Here is an 18,395-nt window from a genome sequence, read left to right as displayed (position 1 = left end):
CAGCAAATAATCAACTGTTAATTGAAATATAGGCACTGATCAACAACGACATGCTCAGATTCATTTCTCTATCACTGTTAGAGCTGTTGACTCATTGAATAGATGATCGAGAGAACTGTCAGACTCTCAAACCAGAGACTTTATTGCTTCTTCCTGTTTCATTTCATATCGTTGGACTCAACATGATAAATACAAAGACACAACTCTGGGAAGTTAATCTTTGCTTCTTTTTTCTAACACTAAACGATTCATCAGAAACAGTTCTGACACTTAGGAGGCTAATTATAGTTTATTGCCTTTGATTATTGGACACTTCATAGATTAAACAGTTGTTCATTAAGAACATATTCTGATTCTCAAGTTGACCTAAGTGACCTGTAGAGTTCTATTTGTTTTATTTTCTCATAAGACATATAAGAAGTTCTGTTAAAGATCTCTACTGATTGTTTTTTTTAATGGAGCTCGATGGCACAGAGGAATCAGAAATATCAGCCTGATACACACACAATCACACATTACGTGTTAGGAGGATGCATCCATTGTTGGTTTGAGTCTCCACATGGGAGTTGTTGATTTTAAGTAAAGATGGTGTGAAAGCCTGAGGCGAGGTACTCCTCCCAGTTTACAACCTGCATCCTCTGCCTCACTGCGCATCCTTCCCTTTGTGCCACACACACACACTCACACACAGAGGAAGCTGTGGATCTCCAGGAATGTGATGTGGTGTTGTGTTAGGGGAAGGTCTATCCGCTCAGTGTTCCTGCCACACCTGAACTTAATGATAGCTGGAAGAAACACCCACATAAATCTGTATATTTATACGTGTGAGGACACACAGTCAGTGATCCAGACGATAAACTGAAAAGTGGATGTAGGGATGCTTTAGCTAGTGCTAATTGTGCTATTACTGCCTCCATTGTAGAGATTTAAGAAATTGAGTGAGAAACTGTGTTAAACGGCAGATAGCACGTTGTTTTTCATACTAATCTCTTAGTCACAGTTAGTTTCCAATAGCATGTAAGGCTAATGTCCTCTGAAAAAGACATCCAGGGTGACTGGTCACTCAGTAATTGTTATGTCATTTGTAACATTTCAGAAAACCATGTTTTTAAAAATAAACATTCAGTACTTTGAATTTTGATAATCAATTTGGACAGATTGGTTAAAAAAAACAACCTTACTCTATTTACATCAACCTCATGAACATCTTCTTTAACATTGACCTTCATCTCCACTTTAAACCTGTTTCCATCAATGTACATCACAGTGGGAGCTGTGGTGTGAAGGGCCTCATGCATAGTGAATGAAGCAGCTAGAGAAGCAGTTAATGGAGTGGATAATGGTTTCTCTCAGGAGAACGAGCAGATACAGAGGGAGCAGGAGGAACTCGAGGTTCAGGGGACTGAGGTAGAGGATGAGAGGAAACAATCAAACAGCAGCGAGTGAAGGTTGACTCCTGTCAGCCTGCTTTAATGTAATATAAAGGTACAACTGAACAGAATGGAGGCACCCGGAACACTGTCCCAGGTTGGACATCATATATTGTCTGTTAGGCTCAGTCATTCACCAAATGCTCTTGAATATCAATTAGGATGAGCCTTGTTCTTGTAGATGTGCTTTCGCTTGAGTCTTGGGATATGTTTTCCATCAAGTTACTTTTCTGTCATGCTGGTCTCCTATTCGCATGATTGATTGGATGAGATGCAGCAATGGAGGGGCCCGTGCATCTCTGCTAAGATGGCCGACCTGTGCTTGTAGAAAAATCTCATCAAAATATCTTCTTTGTCAGTTTTTTCTTTGCTGTCTGGATAGACACGCTCTGAGTCAACAGCCAGACCAGAGTCTGACATTTGGTGACCACTGATGTATACTGAGCTACATCTTGAAGGCATTGGGTTGTAGGAACTTATGCATTTTCCAAACATTTAAAATGAATGTGATATTGTGTCCAGAAAACCATAAGCACAAAATCCCCTTTTCACTGTTGTTTCTCACTCGTAGCTTTGGCTATAGTTTGTATTTTCTGACCAGCGCAGCAGAAGGTAACCTGAAGATTGACGTTGTTGTGTTTCTCTGTAGTGACACACCAGCACAACACCACCTTTTCTCATTTGCGCAGAAACAGGAAGTGGCCGCTCCCCACCTCATTGTTTCCAGGAGGGAACACTTGGGATCTTTTCCTGTCAGGGAAGCCAAGGATCCCCCTCCCCTATCCCAACCTTATTGTAAAGTACAGCTGCAGTTGAGCAGCAGTTGACATTGTTTCTACTTCATTGCTACCACACATTAGTAATTTTGCTTTGGTAAATTACTGCATCTGTTTTTTTTTGCCTTTACATAGCATCGAAGTGCATCACAATTTGCTGCTCAGGTTGAACCATCGATTCTGTCATAACCCAAAGCGTTGGTAAAATTTCAGCTTTGACTTCATGAGGGCACTAGACCAGCGTTTACGCCGTTATTTAAAGGAGAACTTATAAGTCTGAGCCTTTTACACAAATGCAGCACAGACCAAGCAATGTTACTACCTCTAGTGTTTGTACCCTAATACAGAAAGGGATGGTGGCACAATAATCCCACCGTGCTAGTGCCAAACTGCTGATGAAGTCTTTTTAAACTTTGGCAGTTCTGATCTGTAGCTGTGTTTAAAAGATGGGGCTGCAAACTCTGCAGAACACAGTCTCCGCTGTTTTCGTAGGAATGTTGCCTCCATAGTCTATGAAGGACGTCTATGGACGATTTCCTATTGACGCCACTGTTTGAATGTTGAATGCTAGCTGGCCGACAACGTCACATAAATGAACGCACGTAAAGGTTTGTGGGATATGTTAGGCTGTGAAGGGTCCAACCACTGGAGCCTTGCTTGCCAGGGGACAGTAGACCATGTATGTTGGCCTTTCAAACAGGACAGCCATGATGCTATGGTGTGATGCAATTAGTCATCCAATTGCAGTCAGTCATCTTTAAATCACTGCAGGATTATGTTGTCAGACTAGAGTTCACAAAGTCAAGATTATGGGTGATAGCAGGGCCTTATTTTGTCCATCTTTTTGTGTTGAGATTGATGCTTCATCTGGTCAGAAAATATCTCTTTACACTAGAGGAGGTCATGACTTTGGAGACTTGATCCCTGAGCTCAGCAAGAACTGGTCTTTTGAAATTTGACACCAGTGATACAATGGTGACCGCGGGCTGTGACACTGTTTCACAGTCTGAAACTATGACATTATATCATGTGTTCTTTTTAATTTTTTCCTCAGTTGATCTCCATGTCCTACACGTCATCATCCAAACTGAGTGGATATCTGCAGCTGTGTTTGCTTCCTCACAGCAGTGCACTGACATGATGAGGTCATGTCTCATGTCTGTGGGAGTTTGTGCCCAAATTAGGTCTTTTGAGGCATTTTTTCTATCAGCGTTCCTCATCTGCCGCTGCACTTGGCACAGATCAGACCAGCTCTGTGAAGCTGCTAAGTGGAGCAGAAAATACAAACACACAGACCACAGACCAGACTTCTCTCTGGTGATGTAAACCTGCATCTCCTGCTTCCGCACGTGCACTCGTCAGACCCCAGCTTTTGGTGGGCTTAGCTGTTAGCAATGGAGTCTAGTACAGAGCTGTTCATTGTCTTTAGCACCGAGCTGAGATGGTGAATATAATCATATCTGCTAAATATCAGCATTTCTGTGTTAGCATTTAGCTTTCAACAGAACTGGGAATCCAACCTCGCAGACTCAAGAAACTTCCAAAAATAATCCTTTTGGAAAATGGTGAAATTCTATGAAAAATAGATAATGTGTCAGGTAGACTTTACGAAATAGATCTTTGAAGGTCAGTGTTTTTAGTATTACACGTATGTGTCTTTTCAAACAGCTGGCACTATTCCCCTTTTTGACATTTCTTTTCTAAAAGTTGAGCGTTAGCAGATATAAGTGCATCTCACCTGTGTTGTTGTCCCCATCTACATTAATTTGATGAGAGCAGCGATTTGTGTGAAAGTGTAACAGAAACCCACGTGCAAACGTCTCACAACCTAAATGCTTGCGATTCCACCTAAAGGTAAAAGTTTAATGGTGATCTGTGATGCACAGTCTGATCCTGAATGTTTCAGATGAGGTAGGATCGTGCCTGCATTTCCTAACAGTCATTTTTGCCAAATGTAGCAGTGAGTGTAGCTTTAGCACAGGTTGAATTCCATCAGATGAGTAGCGTTGGAAAAAGTGTCTACTTCATCGGAAGCTAATGTTTAAAGCTTGCTCCTCATCCAGCTGGAAACTCTGACTGGAGTTGTATGCTCACATAGCAGCTGGACCCCCCCACCCCCTCTTATTCTTATTACGAAACTACATTTGGGGTTGATTTAAATGGAATTAGACCCAATCCTGATGCTTCCTGGACTTAATCACATAAAACAGGAGTAAAACAAAGCAGTCCATTGTATCTATACATTCGGATACCTCTTATAAAATCTACTTTGGGGCTTTTGCAACAAGTTGTCTGTCTCTTTGATTCAAACAGTGGAGTTGGTTTTGAATAGTCATTTAATCATCAGTCCTCAGCTGAAATCTGATGAGTTGTTTGTAGATCTCCACATAACTCTGACAAATAATAAGTGTGTGAGAAAACAACAATAAAAGAGGAACAAAACAAGGATCTAGAAATGTCTCTGCAGGGAAAACAACCACAGGAAAAGCAGCAGAAGGGTGAATTTGCTAAATCTGGCCATTTAACTTTGAGCCAAACACAAGAGCTCAACATCCTGAACACTCCTGGATCCTGAACGCTCACAACGTGGAAATAACCTTTATTTTTCAGAATAAATGACCGTAGAAGTGTTTAATATCACATGTCTAAAATGTCTAAAATTTTGCACAAATTTCCCCTCCTTCATGGATGAACTGATCAGATTTGGGTGGCCAGATAGTGTGATCTCATGTCGGCTCCATTCTAGTATCAACAGATTATCTCAGAAACACCTGTTTATTACCAACAAACACTTGGGCTTCATTTCTCTCTTTAATACATCGATCTTTGCTCAAATCGGAAGGAAAATGTGGACCATTTTAATATTTCTGTAAGTGATTGCACAACACACTCACACACTTTTCCGTGATTCAAACTGGAACAGACAAGCTGATTTTAATTTTTTTTATTTTTGTTCTCTTACATTTGGTTTATGTTCATACTGAAATTACAGCCTAACCAGTGACTCACAGTACTTGTTTATTGAGCCGAGATGTGTAACCTGACAATGACAAACTAGTCCACCCTCACTGCTATAATTTACGACCTCTGGACTATATTTCATCTTCTCCATCTGCTTCTACACTGAATTACACTTTAATTATGGTTTGTTTGTAGCATCACACTGTATCTCTCTTCTCAGATAAGTCAGACTCTTGGTCTTCTAATGCATGTTTGTGCTGTTATGTGGTCCACATTTTAAATATAAATATAAAATCTAATAACACAGCAAGAGTGTGCATTAATAGTCAGATATACAAAACATAATTCCCTGACTTTTTTTTAACACATGCAGTAACCTGCATGTATAAAACTGGTGTGAAACAGTAAAATCAGCCCTTAAATAAATAAACAGCAACAGTCTTGCATCCGTCCAAATGTAGCACAGATTCACCCTCCCCCCACAGCACAAACACACACACACACACACACACACACACCTCTGTCTCCCACTTAAATCCTCCTGGCATCAAACTGGAATTGTCACACACATACAGACATCCACTGGTTCAGAATTTCCATCCATACCCCCTCTCCTTCAGGCATGTCCTAATTCACCATGAAGCACATGGCAGCATTCATAAATAAGTGTTCACATATGCTGGTGCGCACACACACACACACACACACACACACACACACACACACACTCTGAAATAAATCCACTTGCATTCAGATGAAAAGCACCAAGTCTCATCAAGTGAAATCTGCCCAAATATGAACTGAACGGTGCAGTATGTGACAGCTTCACCTGGTCAGGTGTGACTCTGAATTGTTGTGGAGGTGGTGATAGAAAGAGGTGACTATCCAAAGAATTACTTAGAACATTTAGATGTTTCTCACATTATGGTGTTTTTACATTGCACCTTGTTTGACATGGCCGTCGTGGTTATGTGGTAATTAAATATATTCATTTAAACACTGTAGTTTAAGGTCATTTTACACAAGTATTTCTAATATGTCACTTTTTACGGTGACAAGGAAAATTTAGTTTTAGTTCATGTAAAGGTAGAGATTGGTAAAAATGTATATTTAATTCAAACCTTGGATATTTTTAATGCAGTTTAATAATGCATTTATTATATCGAGGAATATTGCAAAGGTGGATTTTGTTAACTTTAAAATGATATAATTTTGTGTAAACAATCTTAAGTTTTACTGTGCAGGAGTTTCTCGTGTTTTTGTTGTTTTGGCTGACTCACATTCTGGCACAGAGATTTCATCTGACGTAACTATTTACAATCACAGCAGATCATTTATATTGTGCACGCAGACTTGGCCACAGATGTGTTAGGAAAACTCTCCCTGAACATTCACTGAGGGTACGGAGCTGGAAGTCGCACATGGAACAAGGAGGTTGTAGCACAGATCTTCGTAATTAGTTATTTTTCAATACAAGAAATTGTCTTTTGTAATAATTTGCACAAATGTATAAATGAGTTGACAGTAAGTATTATAGCTAGTGAATAAGAGGAATAAAACAAATGATTATCAACAGGAATTAAACAAACAAGATCTGAACATTTTAGATTCCTGCAGAGACTTTATTTATGAGGCACATGTGGAACAACTCTAGACTCGACTTGTACATTCATGTTATCAACAGCATCAGGTTTAATAGTGTTTAAATACTCGCAGTATTTAAACTCAGCAGTACCTGTCCCTGGACTCTGTGACACTGGGTCCAGAGTTTTAAAGCTATGTGTGTGTGTGTGTGTGTGTGTGTTTGGGAGGGAGGTGGGTGGTGCTATGGGAGCATGCCACCCCCTTAAGCCCTGCCAGAGGCCACCCACACACCCACACACAGTGGTGATATGCTGACAGACAGAAAGATGTGGGTCAGTGATGGTGGGGGTCTTGTTGTGTTAGATTGTAATGGGCTGTGTGGGTGTGTGTGTGTGTGTGTGTGTGTGTGTGTGTGTGTGTGTTGACAGCATGCCTGGTGGGTTGCCAGTTTGAGGACCCCCCACCCAATCCTGTTAATGTCTCTGCCTGCCAGCTCTTTTCTTTTCAAAGCATTTTTCCTCCATGTCACGCTGTAAACTGCAGCCTTTCATGAAATCTGAGCCCACGTGTCGGATTTATTTTTGCACTCTTTAAATAGTTTTTTGTATTTTTAATGCTTTGTGCCTCCATACTCTTACCTGTACATGTGGAATACAATGTAATAGATTACTTCTCTGCACAGTGGATTGGATTGTTGTGATTGCAATAATTCCGTCATAACAATCGCTCCTCTACCTTCAATCCACTGTACCACTAATCCATGAATGTCTGCAGGTCACTGGGTCACACACACACTTTGTTTTTGTGTGAGTGGAAAACAGCTCATAAACTGAGAGGCCACACACTTGTGTGTGTTATCGTAAACAGACAGTTTCAGGCATTCACTCAGTTCATGGATCAGGAACAGGGACCTGATCCATGGCCCCCGGTCGGGCAGTGTGGCTAAAAAATTAAATCAAATTATTTTTTGTGTTCTCTATGAGCCACGGTTTTTATTTTTTTTTATTGATGTGAAGTCATGAAAAACATGATTTTAAGCATGAGAATACCGTAATCGAATACCGTAATCGACTCCCAGTCTTCCTGGCTTCAAGTTAAAGTCTTCCCGGGTAAGACACTTAACACCCCAAGTTGTCCCTAGTGTCTGCCACCTACTTGTAAGCCACTTTGGATATAAGTGTCTGCTAATGACAAATGTAATTATAACTGTAATCAGTGTAGTGAGATGGACTCCAGCATGTAGGATTTCTGCAGTAATATGCATACAGATTGGTACAGTTTATATCAGGGGGGCTGTGGCTCAGGAAGTAGAGAGTTTGTCTTCACCCAAAGACAAAACCTGAACCCCAAGTCAGGGCACAGCAGCTGCCATTGTTTGTGTGAGAGAATGAGAGGGAGCTGTATAACCCTTCATAGTAAAGTATTAGGGACACACAGCAATCGGCGCAGATTAAATCACAACACGTGCCCACTTTTATCCTGATCGACAGCTGTGGCCTTTATGTCCACACACAACCTGTGAACACCGTTATTGTTGGATTCACGTGTGATGAAGTTACAGTTTTCACAAGAGATGTTGTCCCTGAGTAATCTGTGCTGAGCGTCGTCGTTTACAAGTGTCCTGTGTCTCTGAAGGACACACTGACCCTTCAGTACTCAGTTCAGCATTTCCTTTTTTAATGAATGTTAATCTGGGATACACACAGTGGTAAAGTATCATTTCAGGTACATGGTCACCAAAAGGTCAGTGGTTGAATGAGTGATGCTTTCCGACCGGAGAAATCCAGCTGTCATTGCTGTGTCATTAATAACTCTCTGTGTGGTTATAAGATATGAAAATGATAACAAGGGAGGCAAACAAACAACAACAAGGAAACAAACATACACTGGTGAAATCAGCAGTTCACTGTTCAGGTGTTACATTTAAAGTTGCCTTCAGTTTACTGCTCTGTTCCTTGGTGTGTTATCACCACGTGGCTCAACTGTATTCACATCACATCCATCATTATGTTTGAGAGGAACTTAGAAATTAGTGACACACTTCACAAAGGCTGTATGCTATTCTTTGCAGCTTTGGTTACCCTAAATACCCTGTGTGTGTGTGTGTGTGTGTGTGTGTGTGTGTGTGTTTCAGGCTCCTGCTTTGTATGTGTAGCTATGTTGTGAACCTGTTTTTCCGACATTTAAAAAAAACTATATCTGCAGCATCATGCTATTACTGAATAATTAGCTAATGTTGGGGAGCCAGACGACTGTCTGTGTGTGTGTGTGTGTGTGTGTGTGTGTGACTGATCTTCCTGGGTGTTCTCCTCCCGTCCTACTTTTTCTTCCAACGAGGCAGGAAAGTGGGACGAGGATGAGTCAGGAGTAAATGCTGGGACAATAAAACAAACACACACAATGTTTTTCTTTGTTTCTTTTGTCCAAAAATGGAATTAAAGCTGTGTCGTTCGTGCTTGTGTTACAAACATGAAGCTGCGCCTTTGTCGGACTGAGGCAAAGTGAGCTGATGTGGGTGGATGTTCGCTTGAACTACTCGCTCTCACTTATGTAACAGTCAGGAGAGATTCAGAGACAAATGGAGCGAGGGAAACCGGAGAGGTCTGACAGGGAATAGGACAGAGGAGCGTTTTGTTGGAAAACCACAACACAAATGTAAACTTAGTAGGAATCTGTTTCCACTTTGACGTAAAGCCTATTGTTCTGTTTGTCAGTGACTAAAAGACGGCATTTAAGCCGCTCCAACCAACATTTTATGGTCACGCTCTGAGCCTCAGTTGAAGAAATATTGGATTATCTGCAAACAGGAAAAACGTTTGCATTGATTGATTTTGTCATCCTGTTGTTATTCTTTGCTTTACTTGTATTTGGCAGCTCCATCATGCTTCAACATCGGTGTATGTAAACAGGAAGTCTTACTGTTGATTCAGTCACTTATTCTCTTGGCTGCAACTGTTTTGGCCTGTAATTGTTCACATTGTGGCCTTTGTGCCACTATTCAAAGAAGCTGGATTAGCTCTTAGCCCCATGAATGCACAGACAATACTAAGGTGGTTCTGAAGAAAACCTATAATATAATATACCGGATGTGTTTCTTGTCTTTGCTTTCTAACTGGATCTCAGGACATCGGTTCACAATCCGATGTAATAATATGTGTATAATGTTGTGTGTGTTCAGAGGAATGAGTTATAAGTAAGAGAGAGTAAGAGATTGTTCTGCAAAATTTTGGACTGTGAACTCTTATCGAGTCTTGATTGTCTCTATGAGACGTGTGTCTTTGCACGGCAAACGGCAGTATTGCACTTGCTGTTGAAAAATGTTCCAGCCCCTGTGGACAGGTGGGGTGGAAGTCTAAGAAACTATAAACGTTTAAAAGTACAGTACCTCAGTGACTTTCTACATAATGTATCACTGCAGGATTACTGAGTGTTTAAATCAATCCTGAGATTGTTTGTGATTGTTGTGGCCTAAAATGGCTGATTTTTATGACAGCTTCTTTGAAAAATTGCAATGCATGTTGCTACTTTTTTTGTTTTGTGTTTTATTTCTTTATTTTTATGATGATTTACATTGCAACATGGCAACATCATGAATTTAACGAGGGAAATGCAAAGTGGATCTGAAGTCACATTAACTTCTGCTGCATGAGGAATGTTCCAGTAGGACAGGAAAACAATTTACTCTGTGTGTTTGTGTGTGTGTGTGTGTGTGTGTGTGTGTGTGTGTGTGTGTGTGTGAGGTTGCGCCAGATGGACGTGGGTCGAGAAATAGGTCATGTAGAGTTCTTGTGGGACGACCAGCCCTACACACACACACACACACACACACACACACACACACACACACACACACACACACACACACACACACTGTGCTTCTAAGTTTAGACATGGAAACGCTTGGACACACTGCAAATGTGCATTTTTTCTGTCCCAAGACACACACTTACACACTCATGCCCACACACATTCGTGCAGCAGCTCATGCATAAAGCATCACACACATGCATGTTTGCACAGGGGTGCGACTCTGCATCCATGCAGAAAGTTTCAAATGGTCATCATGGTGACCTCAGCCCATGCCCTTCCTCCTTCTTCTTACAGTGTAGCTGACTCTGCAGTTTTCTCCGAAACATTACAGTACAGTACAGTACTTCTTATACATACAGTATTTGTTCATTTTTCCTGGATGACTTAATATATAATATAGAAAACATCACATTCTCTATTGTAGTAAAAACGTATTTGAAGAATAAAGATCTAAATAAAGAACAGGAAGCATTTGAAGATGAGTAGTGCATGTATTTGTTTTTCACATCTGATTCTTGTCATAGTGACATGTTACTGTACTACTAAGTTGTTACTGTCTGTTGCGTCTTGGCACTGTGGGTACTTCTTATACTTCTGTGTCTTTCCAGAGTTACTGACACAAATGTGCATTTCATCATTATCAGCACAATGTCTGAGGCATCAGGTTTTTCTCCCAACAGCACCTTCAGCATCCTGGACCGACTCCAGACTCCAGAGCCAGCCGTTTCCTTTGTAGTCAGCAAGTGGTGGGGACACCACCAAAACCCCTTCCTGCACCCCCACCCACACACACATACACACACACTTTTTAACACATACCCTGTCCAACATCCTGGTGTAGCTGACTCTGACACAAAGTCTAAACCAGATGTCTTTCTGCAGTGCCGTCACTAAAAACCAAAGTGTGTGCGATGGCATCATTATAGCTGCTACCAGATTCATTGTCCTGTGTAAGTGGACGGGTTCAGTTTCTCCATCAAGTGACTGCTTCTTAAACCTCTTGGATGTGGCAGGAATGTATTTAGGTCTGTGTCTGCCACTGATATGAGGCTTCAGCAATCTGAGTTTGTTGCTTAAACAAGCTTTGATTAACTCTGTTCGTTGTCCGCTGTCTGTTACCTTCTCAGGACCAGCAGGTTCAACATGTCGGAGCATTTAGCAGCTGAATTGCAGAAATGTCCCCCAGGTTGATGATACTGAAAAAGCAAGCAATAATGTTCCACAGTTCTGTTTTCCAGTTTCTGTTCTGTGCTGGGGGTGAGGCTTTAAGTGTCCGTCTTGGTTGTGTATTATTTGTGTGTGTGTGTGTGTGCGTGTGCGTGTGTGCGTGTGTGGTGTAAAGCATGTCATTACTGAACTGCAGGGAGGAGTCTCGCCTTTTTCCTGCACAACCAGAGGATGCAGCTGCAACACACATACACTCACAGCGTGTAGCTGCTTCAAACAGAAGCGACCTGAGTTTGCAGAATTTAGCTTTGAACCAAAAATACTCTGCTAATGTGAGAAACACACTCTGCACATTCAGCAATGCAACACAGTGCTGACATTAATAGCTGCTCCAGCCTTTTCACTGCAAAGCTTTATTGTGCAGTTTGTGTCCAGTGAACCACAATATAAATGTGTTTATATTTATTACTTTTTGCTGAGCAGCATGGGAAATGTTACGTTTGATCCTGGTTTCACTGCAGGAAATAGTTGAATGAGGAGTGGACCTGCTGGGTTTTGTCTCAATCACTTTAGGACATTAAATACAGAAGGTTTAGTCTGTGCATTTGTTGTTAGTCGGGTATTATTAGACACAAACTACCTGGTGGCACATGATCAGACACTTTTTAAAAATATATATGAAGTTTTCAGATTGTCAGAGGAGGCGGTTTGAGGAATGTCTGAATTTAAACTTAAATTGAAACAGGAGACAGAGCATCAAAACTGATACCGTCCCATGACACATATTAAAGACATTTAACATGTTATAACTTGAGCAGGACTTAGTTGTTCTTGACTTCCTCTTCTTCCCTCTCTCCGTCCTTCCTCGGCCTCCCTCCCTGTCACACCGGCCTGTGGCGTTGTTAGACGACGGAGCTTTGTATTAATCAGTGGGCAGGAAACATTCCTGTGTCTCAGCTGCTCAGCCTCCACATTCCTGCTCTGTGTCTGGGCCTTTGTTGAACGTTTGCGGTCACACAGTTCACATGCCGTTCGTATGACACTTTACTTAGTGCCACAGCAAACTATTTTATAAACTACTTAATCTAATTATGTGTGAATATCTGACCCGACGCCACATCCACGCCATAATTCTACATGTGGGCACAAAATAGCACATGAAAGCAGGTTATCAGCTATGATGAACCCTGCACAAACCCCCGTCACACAGAATATGATGGTGAGAGCATGTAAAGATACAGATGGTCTGGGGCAGAGCTGCATGTACAGCACTGTACGTCCAGTATCAGCCACCTGTCCTGTCATTTGCATTTTCCGCTGCCTCTCACCTACAGGATAAAAATCTGGGGATTTGTTGAGTCTGTTATTTACTGCAGACTTTCTGCTGGTTTGCATCTATAATGATGCTGGTTAAAGGTGTGGGTGTGTTAAAGGTCTCAGCTTTTAGGTCATCTTTCTCCATTCTGGAGGTCAAAGGTTGCACCTCGACAGAAATGCCTCTGACCTAACTTGTGACCCTGAGATCACTTCCTGTTACCACAAGCGAGGCTGACCTGCTGTTATTAACACAGGAAGCCCCACGCCTGCTTCACAGGGTGTGGTGCTGTTGGTATTTACAGCAGCGGGTCCTGTAGCTTTCTGCTTTCTCCAGCCTGCATCTGTCTTGAACTTGTCCTGAAATGTTTCTTCTGCTCTGCTCAAACATTGGCCGTTTTCTAAGGGAGTCTGAGAAAATAATTTCACATGCGTAGACTTGGAAACAAGGCACTTCCATGTTTTGTGCCCACTTCTCTAAAACATCAAAATCTGGGAAAGTTTCAGCAGCGGCAGCCTGAGCCCTGAAAGAAGTTTGTATCTGTTAAAATGAAAGATATGTATTTCCTTGGCTTTATTTGTCACTGCTTCGCCCTCTATGCTCTGCATAGTGACTGCAATCATGACACCCGCCACCTCTGTATGCAGCTGTTGTTCACCATAACTGCTCATTCATGGTCGTCGCTATCAGTGGCTCACAATCAGAAACAGCAGAGGCTGAAACCTTGAAGCCCTTCTCTGCCAGGTTTTCGGTTTTGTGGTTTGTCTCTGTTGCTGCAAGTTGAAACAAGTTAACTGAGCTGAAGTCGGGCTTAAAATCTCACATGAACTCAGCTCGTGGCCTCAGACACATGAGGAGATTTAGTGGAGCTAGTTGGTTGCAGGTTTAAAGTGGCATTTTGTTGTCAGACGAGGTATAGTTGGCAGATTAATGGTGAGTTATGCTAAAGGTGTTACGCCCGCAGCAGAACTAATATTTTAGTATGCTGATGATTGGAAATGGAACATGTTCGTTCTTGCATGAACAATTACTAGTTTTGTTCTGTTGCAACGGGTCAGTCAAAGCAGTGAGTACCTACAATAATAATCAACCCAAAAAGAGACACAACAAATAGCTGGTTATTGTGGCCTTTGTTTGTATTGATATAATCAAGTCTTTACCGTTTTATAAGATCATCACAAATTTTATTTAAATAAACTGTAAAAGATGTGTATGTGTGACTTTTATTTCTCTCACTTACACACTGGCAGAACTTCTTGCCTCTAAAGTAGAAAGTGGGAACTGACTTAAATGACGGGTTGGAGCATTTAAATGCACTTACGTTACTGCGTTGCTGTAAATCTGTCAGATCAGATTTCTCCTTTTATGTGACATTAAATAAATCCATCCCTTGGCAAAAGCCGACAGCGAGCTGATGACTGAAGAGCAGGTGAACTTGATGGCTGATGGAATTTCCTCCCCCTGAGCTACATACAGTAAAAAGCAGAAGCTGGCTCAAATGACGGTAACAGTATAAGTAGAGGAAGTGGCACCTGCTCTGACTTGTAGATCCGTCCAGTAATGTAGTCAATCACATCTGAATACAGATTAGTTGATGTTTGGTGTCTTGGTCCTGACATTAACACTCCCTGCAGGGACAACTGAAACCTGCACAGAAGTGTCCAAATGATATTAGAGAAAGTTGCCATTGCAATGTGCACATTTGTAATTTTTATAGCACAGGAAGTGCAATGTCAGAGTAATTAAGACTGATGCAGTTCTTGATTTGTAACCTCTTATCCTGTTCAGGATTGTGCAGGATTCCAGCTGTTATAGAGTGAGCGGCAGGGTCCACCTTGGTCATGTCTCCAGTCTTTCTCAGGGTTAACATAGACAGACAATCATTCACACTCACATTCACACCAATCAACGTAACATGCATGTCTTTGGAATGTGAAGAACATGCAAACTCCACACGTCTGTACTGATATTTATTTGGTCCTGAATTGTTTCACAGCTAGAAGGTCCTGGGTTGGAACCCGTTTGGATTTACTGTGTGGAGCTCACCTTGCTTTGGTAATATTAACCACAAATATGCACAGCAGCAGTTTGCTGCATTACAGTTAATTAATTTATTTAATGTAAAACACACACAGTATCAGGACTGATACCAGGTTCAGGCTTGTGTTTAAATGGGTTCACTTTATGTGTTAACATCTGATCACATTTTATGTCATGTTGCTGCAGACGTAGAGAAAATGTAGAATAACAGTGTCTGTGCTGATGGATCAGACAGGCTAGAAACTATATGTATGTCATGTTAAAAAAAAGACCCCTGGCCTGTATCATCACTCACATGGTCTCATGTGTAGACGCTGTTAAATGGAACCTGACAGATGTGTGTCACTATGTCCTTAATGCATTAGTGTGTGTGTGTGTGTGTGTGTGTGTGTGTGTGTGTGTGTGTGTGTGTGTGTGTGTGTGTGTGTGTTTTAGTTTAACACTATAAACTACCACATTGTAATTTCAATTATTTGATTTTAGAGGTTAAAGACACGTGATGGTGTTGGACGTGGTTTTACAGACACACACACACACACACACACACACACTCAGCTACAGCAGCGTGTTGAGTCAAACCGCTGCTGTTTGCTCACTGGATAAAAGCATGTGTGACTGGCTTTCTGTTTCTCAAACACATAGGTTTAAAAAGTGCTTCCTGTGACGCATGATGCAATGCTGCCTGAGCTGTTGATTCAATATTCAAGATTCAACAACTTTATTGATCCAATAGGGAAAATGTGTTGCCTTGTTACAGCTGCTCTCCACATGAAAGTAGCCAGAAAGGAAGAGAGCAGCCACCAAACTAAGGCAAGAAACAAATACAAACTACTGATAAATAAGTAAGAAAAAACCCAGTTAGGGTAAAAATAAATGAAATAAAAATAATAAATGAAATAAAAACAATATGAGTTGAACAGTTTAATGGCCACTGGTAGAGAGGATCTGTGTCGTTCTGTCTTCAGTCTCTGGCTGAAAGTGTGGGTGGGTGGGAGAGATCGTTCGGGATTCAGCCACAACATGCAGGGGGTCCAGCTCCTCCCCCAGAACAGAACCTGCCCTCCTAAGGGGCTGTCTTTGCAAGTAGGAGGTGGATCAGTTGTGGTCAGACCTGCCCGGGGGGGGGCAGAAGAGCTGTAGGACTCTTTAACATTGAGTACATCAGGTCCAGTGTCTTCTCCCCCCTGTTATGACAGTCCTCATACTGTGTGAAGGTGGGAAGGGTCTTGGAGAGAGTTGCATGATTAAAGTCATCTGAGGTCTGAAGTCTGGCTGCGACCGAGTGTTTGACGTCACATGTAACGTCTGAGGAGGCAGAGGGAGGAATATAGACAGCGATCAACATGATGTGTGAGAACTCTCTGGAACTATAGTAAGGACGGAGGCCCACCGCCAACAGTTCAGTGTCCGGGCAACAGACTCTTTCTTTCACAGTAACATGACCAGTATGACACCACCTGTCGTCCTCTGATCCACCCGCACTGTACTGAAGCATGTGTCGGACAAACTGTCCTGCAGACATGTCTCTGTGAAACACATTAGTTTACACGAGAGAGAGAGATTTTCCTTCCTCACCACTGCAGTCAACTCGTCCACCTTGTTCTCCAGAGACCTCACGTTGACCATAACCAGTGATGGGAGATGCGGCTGTAATCTTCTCACCCTCACTCGCCTGTTTACTTTTCCACCCTTCAGCTTTTTACCAGCTCTGATGCTCAGATGCAGCCGTGACTGAACGTCCATGTTTCACTGCTGCTTGTGAAACAGTCAGGTTTGCACAAAGTTACAGTAGAAACAGTAGTAATTATCACTTCTTAAACAGCTGTGCTTATTAATTAGTTATTTTTGAGTTTTCTATGGTGGCAGCTGTGGGTCCTTCAGTGGAACAGTCACCTGACTGTAGGCTTTTTGTAGGTTTGCAGTTAGGAATCAATACAAGTTTGTGTTTGCTACAGATGCTTCAGTATTATCCGTGTCTTTGGCTCTTTACAGTCTATTCTAAGCGTGAGATTGGGGATGTCCTGATGCTGATACCTGTATGGGGCATCTGACCCAAGCCTTCCTTTGTGTACTTGTACTTGTAAAATGTCTCCAATACTGCACTCGATAACCTCCACAGGCAGACGTTGGTGGAGAAATGTCTGTGGTTTAGAGATAATTGATGAGGACAAAAGTAAAGCTGAATACAAACTCTGCTGTCTTAAGTCTTAAGATCTAGTTACTAACAGTCAGACTCATGTTTCCCAAGAATATTTTAGAAACATTTCATATTTATAACTGACTCTGGCAACAAAGAGGGTTATATACAGTAACTAGAACGTTCTTCTACCTTCGTATTCCTGTGTAGACTCTACCGCCTATGTCGTCCACACTTCTCTATCCTGGATCTCACCATAAATCTGTGCTTTGTTTCTCCTTTTTCTCTTTTCTTTTTGCTCTTTTTAGCGAAAGTTGCTCTGTTTATGAAAATCTGCCATATTTGTTTTGGCATTAGAATGCACATGAATTTCCGTTCTTGCAGGATTTCCTTACCTGCAGAGGATTGATGAGGATTTCACTGTCCAGCAACTCATAGTGAAGCAAAACAGTTTAGTACTTGCATCGGTACTCTGTATCACCGAGTACTCAAATGTAAGTACTCAGTCTGCAAAACAGTAGTTTTGGGGTGTTCTTATATTAGATGGTGTCTCACAGTTTTAGCTCTCCTCCAGCTTGGATTAGTGTGAAACTCGTTCTTTGACTTTGTAACCCTGTTCTGACCCATAACATTTGACACTGATACATTGAGCACTTTGCCCCTGCTCTCAGTCTGGACACATCCTGGATCTTTCGTCGCCTTTAGTGAGCGGTCAGCATGTTTCTTGTTGAGGGAGGAGATGCCTGCAAATACGAGTTTTTTTTTTTTTTTCTGAAAAATTCAGTGTTGATCGTGACTCTGCAGCTGATGCAGCTCCTCCTGTTTCCTCCTGAGGGTGGAAAAACAACCAGGATGAGAGATAATCAACGATAATAAAGATAAATGTAAGACTTATTGGGTTGTAATTATACAGCACTGACAACTTTTCCATGATTGTTGCCACCAGAGGAAATGAACTCGTTCTGTTCTCTCTTTGTTAACAAAACAAAGTGTGTTTTGAAGAGTTCAGCGTCAGCAGAACAATGTGGGATAATGGTCCCTGACATTTCTTAGCCTCGTTTGGCTGCTGCTGCTGCTGTTGTTGCTGAGCTGCAGCAGGATGTGATGTAACGAGTCCTGAACTCTGAGCCCTGCGTCCAACTCTGACGTGCTGCGTAATTTAGTTTACTGTCGTT

At 41.7% G+C, this 18,395-nt stretch overlaps 1 protein-coding gene across 7 annotated transcripts in view; it reads left to right on the top strand.

Annotated features, from left to right (window-relative positions):
- lrch1 (leucine-rich repeats and calponin homology (CH) domain containing 1) overlaps positions 1 to 18,395 on the top strand; it is a 65,522-nt gene that overhangs the window by 6,350 nt on the left and 40,777 nt on the right. The window lies entirely within an intron of this gene.

This window comes from Channa argus, chromosome 9 (genome assembly GCF_033026475.1).
Source record: "Channa argus isolate prfri chromosome 9, Channa argus male v1.0, whole genome shotgun sequence".
Lineage (NCBI taxonomy): Eukaryota > Metazoa > Chordata > Actinopteri > Anabantiformes > Channidae > Channa > Channa argus.
Note: the sequence above shows the minus strand (reverse complement) of the source record. Positions and strands in the feature narration are given on the sequence as shown.